We start from the raw sequence: 9,646 nt of genomic DNA, 5'->3' as shown, positions 1-9,646 counted from the left end.
TCAAATTTCTCTCTCTCTTGCGTTCTTATTTTTTGTGGCTTGTTCTTATTTTGTTGATTTGTGTATAATTTATTTATTGATTTGTATACTGTTGATTTCAAATCTCTTTTTCCCTTTTTATTCATTTTCAAATTCATTATTTTCAAATTTGTTTACATTTTATTTTGCCTTATATTTTTATTTTATTTTATACTCTTTATTTTAAATTCATTGGTCTTTTATTATTGATGCTATTTAATCCTCTATTTGTTATTTTAGTTTTTTTTATTAAATTAATTATTTTAATATTATTAATACTATTTTGTGGCATCATTAATCTTGTATCATCATTATTTACTTTTTTATGCCTTTAAATTTCAAATTTTGTTATATATATGCATGTATACATACATACGTTTTATAATATATACATATACGTACACATTTTTAAATTTTTTATAAATATATATATACACATACTTTTATATATTTTCTATGTTTCATAATTTTTTATACATACTTATGTTTTTTTTTACATATTAAAATATGTATATTTATATATATATTTTTTTTATTTTTTTATTTTTTATAATTCACATACATATATATTTTTCTTATATGTACATATATATATATATTCTTATATTTTATAATTTTTATCTATTTTCTTTATTATTATTGCTTTACTTGATTTTATTTATTTATTCACATGACCATTATTATCATTATTATATTCTTTAAATGTTTCGGTTTTATTTGTTTATTTACTTGATATTGTGTATACATGATTGATTTGTTTTTTTATTTATCTTTTCATTATTATTATTATTATTATTATTATTATTATTGTTCTTGATCATGCTATTTATATTTACATTATCACAATAGTTACTCCATTATATAATTGTTACTCAAATTCGTATAAAGAGAAAATTTTGAAAAATAAAGGCAATACTCGATATTTGGAATCTTCGAGAGGATTGAGCCCTAACGTATTGGGTTCCAACTCTTTCGTTGAATCTGAATAATCGAGAATGCTCTTTAATCAAAACATAAATAAAAAGCTCATCATCGAGAATTCAATACGTTGTGTCCTAACACATTGGATATGACACGTTGTTTTCTCGAGATGAGGATTTTTTTCTAAGAATAATAAAGGTAATATTCAATGTTTAGAATTTTGAGAAATTGTGTCCTAACGTATTGGGTTGCGATTTTTTCATCTGACTTAAACAATTGAATATCCTTTTAAATTTTATTGCACGAGTTTTTTTTGGACAAGCTCGTTTTTGAGGAAGTAAAATATCATGCCCTAACTCATTGGGTGTGATATTTTATCTTTTCGAAATGAGAGGGTTTTATCGAGTAACTTGTTTTATATAAGTTTTTTTTAAAAAAAACAAAAGATCGTATTTTAAATCTCTTCAAAGTTTTCAATTTTCATCATTAAGACATTAATTAATTAACTAGGTACCAATTTTTGGGTGTTACGAGGGTGCTAATCCTTCCTCGTATGTAACTGACTCCCGAACCCCTTTTTTTGAATTTCGTGGACCGAAATCATTGTTTTAATAAAGTCAAATTGCTTATTAAAAATAACCACTTTTTGAGGTGACCCGATCACACCTAAATAAAAAGGATAGGTGGCGACTCCCATTTTCATTTTTTTAAAATCCAAGTCGACCCCGTTTTTCAAAATAAAAATGGTGTCAACAGCTTGGCGACTCCACTTGGGACATTTAGAGAGTCAAGCCGCAAAATTAATTATTTTGTCTTATTGTCGAAAATTGAAAATTTGATTTGAAAAATTATGATCCTCTCTTTGCACTTGTTTGTATGATTACTGTAAATCGAGTTTTATATCTTGGCATCATATTACATAAAGACTGTTTAGTCTTACCCTTTTAAGTGGGAGTGAGAAGCTACTCCATCGTGAGGTTTTCACCTTCGTGCAGGATAGTGGATCACTTTCGGGATACATCCGTACCTATGTCTTCGTGAGATCTTCATCTCCGTACAGCCATAGGGAAATGTATTCCCCTGAACCAAACTCGGTCTGTATGAACCAATAATAGGTGAGGATCGAGGAATCTGCTGTTCGAGTACCTTGACTTTAGAGCCAAACCGCATGTAAAAGACTTTAGGAACCCATCCTAGGTAGAACCACTCCAAACCCCTAGTGCTTACCCGACTAGGTATTCTTTTTGTTTGCTTTTGTTTTGTACTAACCCGTTTTTGTTTTGTTTTGATTATGATTACATTGCATTTGCATATTAGAAAAGAGATGTTGATTCAAGTTCGATTACTAACTTAGAAAGCTTGTCATGGAATACGGATTTCTTGATAAAGTAGAAAATAATACGGCTGCTTGAATATATTATGAGAAACACAAGAAGGGTGATGAAAGAGGTCGTGACTTTACTTCGTGGCCCGAGGATTTAAGATGATTGTCTAAGAGCTTTCGATGTTCCAATTCCCTTAAAGAAGCAGATGAGCATTACGAGGATAAGAATACGATGGATCATGACCAGGATCAAGAAAAAGGGAGCTAGTAGTGGCATCTATTGATAATTTGCGGGATTTATCTTAAACATACGGATGAAGAAAAAGATCAATGTTGTCTCTTGGAATATAAGGGCGAGGCCGTACATGCATCTGCTTTATGTAAAGAAATTTACCTTCTAGTAAAGTTTTCTAAATGTAATTGAATTAAAATCAACATCTCTTTAGGCATTCATTTCTTGCATCTGTATTACATGACATCATATGCATTAAAATCCATTGAAAGAGTCTAATTGAGTAAATTTATTTCAGCTAATCTAGAAAACTAAACAACCAAACACTCTTACAGTACTCGTCGTAAAACTAAGGAAATGGATCAAAGATTAGAGAAACTGGAGCAAATGTAAAAAGAAATACAAGACCAGATACAGATGCAAATGAAGGAGCAATTGGAAAAAATTCAACAAGATATGATAGAAAGGATGTTGGAGTCTCAAAAGGATATGATGGCTAAATTGACGCGATTACTGACTAGGGGAGTAAATAAGGGGAAGGGCCCTATGGTTAATGATGAAGTAGGAAACAATGATGGACCTCTGTATCCTCCAGGTTTTACTCATCTGCATATGCAAACTCAAGCTGATGTGCATCCGCGTAGATCCTCTGTTACAATTAGGCCTTAGTAGTTTCAGGCTGGCGTCTTAGTGTCGATGAACTTCCAGGCTGGATCAGGTTCTAATCCTGGAGATAACCCGGTGAATATTGCTATCCCTGATTTCGATGAAGTAGCTGAGAAAGATAAAGCAAAGGAAGAATTGCCAAAACAGTTTGAAGAAATGTGGAAATGGATTGAAGAGAAATTCAGTGCAATGAAGAGCACTGAAAGTTATCGTGGAATGGATGTTAAGGATCTGAGTTTGCTCCCAGATTTGGTACTTCTTTATAAGTTCAAGATGCCAAAATTTGAGAATTATAATAGGACCAGTTGCCCTGAAGCCCATATCACCATGTTCTGTAGGAGGATGACTAGGTATATTAACAATGATTAGCTATTAATACATTGTTTTCAAGATAGCCTCACTTGGGCAGCATCTAAATGGTATAATCAATTGAGCCGAACCAAAATTAGTTCTTGGAGGGATTTGGCATATGTTTTTATAAGGCAGTATAGTCATATATCAGAAATGACTCCTGATAGAATCACCTTGCAAAATTTGGAAAAGAAATCGAATGAAAGCTTTAGACAGTATGCACAGAGGTGGAGAGAGGTTGCAGTCCAAGTTCAGCCGCCACTCCTAGAGAAAAAAATGACGATGCTTTTCATCAACACACTGAAAGCCCCGTTCATCGCGCACATATTGGGAAGTGCTTCAAAGAGTTTCTCAGATATAATCATGAATGGCGAAATAATTGAAAATGCCATCAGAAGTGGAAGAATAGATGGTGGAGAGAGTAACAAAAAGTGTTGACACCATTTTTTGGTTGAAAACGGGGTCGACTTGATTTTTTGAAAATGAAAACGAAAACGGGAGTCGCCACCAATCTTTTAATAAGGTGTGATTGGATCACCTTGAAAAGCGGTTGTTTTTAATAAACGGGTTAATTTTATTAAAACAACAACTTTGGTCCACGAAATTTAGAAAACGGGTTCGGGAGTCGGTTACGCACGGGGAATGATTAGCACCCCCGCAACGCCAAAAATTGGTACCTAGCTGATTACTTAATGTCTTAAGGCCGGGCGTTGAAAACTTTTAAAGATACGATCCTTATGTTACGTGTTAAAAATTTTAAGGAAAGAGACATATTTCACGCAAATCGAGAAAAAAAACCACATCCCGTAAGTTTGGACACAGCCTTTCAAATTTACGATGAATGAATGCCAAAACTGATTTATTTTAAAAGATACTTGATGATTCCGGGCTTTAGGAGAAAAATCGAGTTCTGTGAGTTAGAACGCGACCTTTCGTTAAGTCCCGAGAACATCTAAGAAACTTTGTTTGAAATGATTAATGTATTTAGATTTATCGAGAAAATCAAAACCCTGTAAGTTAGGGCACGATTCTTCGAATATCATAACACGAGAATCAAATTTTTGATGTATTTTAAAAAATGAGAAAAACAAATATTGAGATATGCATGCGAATCAATGGTAAACGCAATAATGGTACGTAACATGAGTAATAGCAAAACAATAAAGCAAGTAAATGTTGAATAACGGATGTATATATGAAAAAAAATATTTAACATAATGAAAACGTGGATGAATAGATAAATGAGCGAGAGTAATTATATAAAAAGGCAAGGGGATATATGTATATATATGTAAAGCATGAGATATAATAAAAAATAAGCGAGCACATTTATATGCGTGAAAAATTATGAAAAATAAATAGATAAAAAAATGTAGGTAATATATATATATATATATAGATAAAAAGAAAAAAAATATAGATATGAAAAAAAAACATATAGATATATATATATACACATACAGCAAGATATAAGAAAAAAAAAATGAAAACTAAGATGTATATAAGTGTAAATACGTAAGCATGTGTATAAATATATAATAATATATGAGTATATATATATATATGTATATAAAGTAAAATAATTAATAGGTAAATATGTAGACATATACTAGTATGTAGATATATAAGGTAAAATAATTATAAGCGCGTGTCTACATAAATAAATACATAAATGTATATAATTATGTATATATATATAGTTATACTGGGTACGAATATATATATAGTTACGTATATATATGTATAGTCATAATAGTAGTAATAGTAGAACAACTATATTAAGTTTAAATAAATAAGTATAAAATAAAAATAATATAGTAAAATGATAATGTTTAGGATATTAGAACGATTATATTTTAAAATAAAATGCTCTAAATAACAAAATGGGCCAAATTGCAAACTGGACTAAATTGCAGGACTGAAAACAGAAATAAAACAAGAAAAGAAATCAATAAAGGACCAAATTGAACTAAAAGGTGAAGATTCAGGGCGGATTCGAAATAATAAAAGAGGAATGGACCATACTGAATGCGCGACTGAAATGGAGGGACCAATATAGCAAATGTCCCGCCCTCCCAAGCGCATTAATTTGAGTGGGACTAAAATGGAACAAAATTAAAACCATAAGGCTAAATTAAAATAAAAGAAAGGGAAGAAAAGGGACCAGATTGAACCAGCGCGCAAAGGAAGAGGGGCCTCATGCGCAAATATCCCAAAAGATAAAACACGCGGATCCGTCGGGTCGGTCTAACGCGCGGATCCCCTTGGCCAAAATGGCGTCGTTTTATGTTTACTATAAATATTAAAAAAATAAACCCCAAAACAAAAGGTTCTTTATTTGTTACGAGAGAGAGGGAGAGGGAGAGGAAGAGAGAGAGAGAGAGAGAGAGAAATGCTCTCTCAAGTCACCAGTCCGGCCTGGGACTCCGGCGAGCCTCCGCCGTCAACGCTGTCGCTTCGGCCACCGTGTACGGTGGCCAGAAAAATCGAGGGTAAATTTTTCCTTTTCTTTTTTTATTTCTAATTTATTTGTATATGTATAACTTTTCTTTTAAAAAAAAGGGATAAGAATAAAAATAAAGAAAGTATAGATATGATTTTCGAAAGAAAAAAAAACCAAAATAGAGATCTACTTAAACCTCTGTTTTTATTCTTTGATTGGTGTCTCTGTTACAGAAATGAAAAGAAAAAAGGATGAAAGACCCCCTTTTTCCCATTTCAAAAATCCACCCCCCAAAAATCGATCCCTCTTTCTAATACAATCTGTTTTTTATATCCTCCTATTATTGGTGCTGCCACTTCTTTAATTGTTTGCAGGTCTGCGCAAGTGGAGGGCGGTGCTGGACGGTGGCAGGGCAAGTGGAGGTATGGTGTTAAGGCAGTGGTAGAGGGTCAGGCCTAGGTGCAGCGCACCTAGGTTTTTTTTTTTTTTTCTGATTAGGCTTTGTGGGCTAGGGTTTTGTATTGGGCTTGTTGGCCCTTGTGTAAAATTGGGCCTACACAAAAAGTCAGTTTCAAGGAGAAAAGAAAATGAGATGGATAACATAGGTTACTCAATATCAGTTACTGTAAGTCATCCAGGTAAAGGGGTTGCTAGTCAACAAGGTTCATTGAGACAAGAATCTGGAGTGAAACCAGGTACTGAGAAGCTCCAGTTCACACCAATTCCGATGTCCTATAAGGAGCTATATCAAAGCTTGTTCGATACACACATTGTTGCCCCTTCCTACTTAAAACCTCCACAACCTCCATATCCCAAGTGGTATGATGCGAACGCACAATGTGATTACCATGCGGGAATTACGGGGCACTCAATAGAGAATTGTATTACCTTAAAAAAGCTAGTTGAAAAATTCATCAACATGGGTATTGTCAAGTTGGATGAGTCATCTAATGCAAAAAGGCCACTACCCAATCATGATTGATAATGGGGTGAATGCAATATATGAAGAGGTGTTGGGAAGTGTTCACATCAATGACATATAGGAAGACACAAATGAAAAGGGACCTTGTTAGATATTCGCTCTTATAAACTTAAGAGTGTTCTAAATAACTGGATTGCGAAAGAAATCTCTGTAGTTTTTAGAGCTTATTTTGAGTAATGTTCAGAATATTTTGTTGTTTTTAGCCTAAAAATGATAGAAATTCCTTTGTGAAATAGGCTTATGTCTGAACGTCATTATTCTAATGAAATACATCTTTGCATTCATTTTTGAGCCAATATTCTTTCATTCTTTTCGAATAATTATTCTTTCATTCTTTTGGATTTTCTTCCACATCATTCTTTCATCCATAATCATATTATACAAATAATTATTCATAAATTCATACATTTTTTTGTATATTCTTTGGTACTTCCTATGGGTACCTAGATATCAATGACATGAGTGACGTTGCTACAGATTCAGAATCTCCTTTTGAGCAATATACGTATTTAGAGGGATCTCATGACTTTGAAGATGACATAGATTGTAACTTATCTCCAGACTTGTTGATGATAGTAGAACAAGAGGAGTCCTACTTCAAAAGAAATCATTAGAAATTGTGAGCTTGGTGAATATTAGAATTGACATGACAGCAAAGACGAAGTGAAACCTCATTGAGTTACTCCAAGAATTCAAAGATGTCTTTGTATGGTCATACCAGGATATGATCAGGTTAAGCACTGACCTTGTGGTACACTGTCTTCCTGAAAAGAAGATTGTAAGCCGGTTCAGTAGAAGCTCAAGAGAATGAGGCCCGTCCGATATCATACTAAGGATAAAAGAAAAAGTTAAAAAGTAATTTGATACTGGGTTTAGGTAGCCAACATTGTACTAGTCTTTGAAAAAAGATGGGAAAATACGAATATATATGGATTACAGGGATTTGAACAAAGCCAGTCCCAAAACTCATTGCTTTTCACACTTTAGTGGATAATATGGCAGGCCATTCACTATTTTCCTTCACGGACGGCTTCTCTGGATATAATCAGGGAAGGACCACATTCATCATCTTATGGGGAACATTTTGCTATAAAGTATGGCCATCCGGGTCAAAGAATGCAAGGAGTGTCTTTCTTTTTAATTTGTTATAGCTTTACCTATTTAAGTCAATCGCTCCGCAATTTTGTTGGATTTCATCTTAATTGAAGAGGAAGATCCGAAGTTTATGTCATAGTTAAATTTCACCCTAAAAGGTTCTATGAAAGAAATCTGGTACCAAAGAGGCCAAGGTGAAAACCCGCAAATGGCGCATTGAGACCAAAGGGGATTTGAGTTGAAAACTCGAAAAGGGCAGCTCAAATATTGATCAGAATGGGGCATGAGGTGATCAGAGCAGTTTAAATTTTGATCAGATTGAGGCATATGATGATCTTGCTATACTTGAATCAACAGGAAAGGGTAGGCGACATCTTGGGGCATCGACAAAGCACCGTAGATCTCCTAAACACATGTTAAACTCAAAATAGTCTTCAGAAAGTTTGTACAGAGAAGCTTAAGCTGCGATATCTGGGGCACCCAATTTTCATACTATTTATATTAAATTTTTTGTTCTTGGAATACTTCATTCTTTTTCAAGATACACATTCCCAATCAATTTCTTTGTTATCATCTTTACTATTTTTGATAATTTATTCCTTTCGAGCTATGCTCAAAACTAACTTTATTCTTATCCATTGTTATGACCTTTTTGCAAGCATGTTGGATTAGAATAATGATTAATGGACTAATAAAACTTTCACAATGGAGGTTTTGCATATTACGCTAGAAGTTTCTAAATAATACAGGAACCTGAAACAGGACTATTGTTTAGAACGCACCATGTTTAAATGTTGGAAATCTGAAAAGGAAGAGTCTAAATTAGGACTTTCTCTTTGGATTTTGTTGTCAAAAACATTGATTGAACAAAATGACAAGATGTCGTGTTGATGACAAAGCTTAAATAAACAAACAAGCAATGATCACCAGACAATAGGAAGAGGTTTCCTCAGAGAAAAAAGCCTTCATTTGTGCATGAGCCTTTGGTACGACACCCTGGGAATGGTGTAAGGGACTAGAGAGATTTAGATCTTGTATCCTTAAATTGTGATATGAGAGGATTAAGGAAAAGCCATATATTTCTACCAATGGGTTACAATGGGAGAATAAATGTACAAATTTTACGTCCCAGTGGATTGAACTTTGAGGTTTACAGTGGGGGCAATCTGACTAAGTGTTTCTTTGAAAACTCCAGCTGAGTAGGAAGGTGTTGTAGCACGTCAGTGATAAAGCCTTAATAAACTTCGAGCAATGATAACTTAAGTGATAAAGAATGATCATTCTCACAAAAAAATAGCATTCTACATTCATGCAAACACCATTCATACATGTCTAGTTATGAGCATTTGATGTATTTTGATCATGCCATTCTCATCTTAGGCATAATTAGGTTCATTATACAGGTCATGTTCCTCGAAAAACAAATCGGTGAAATCACAAAGCCCTATCTCCCTGGTCAGCAGTGGAATAGGTTAAAGATTGTGAGTCATATCTCCCTAGTCAGTAGTGGAATAGGTTGAAGATTGTAAGTCCTATCTCCCTGGTCAGCAGTGGAATAGGTGAATCCTATCTCCCTGATCAGCAGTGGAATAGGTTGAAGATTGTGCGTCCTAT

This window comes from Gossypium hirsutum, chromosome D11 (assembly GCF_007990345.1).
Source record: "Gossypium hirsutum isolate 1008001.06 chromosome D11, Gossypium_hirsutum_v2.1, whole genome shotgun sequence".
Lineage (NCBI taxonomy): Eukaryota > Viridiplantae > Streptophyta > Magnoliopsida > Malvales > Malvaceae > Gossypium > Gossypium hirsutum.
This window is presented reverse-complemented; position numbering follows the sequence as displayed.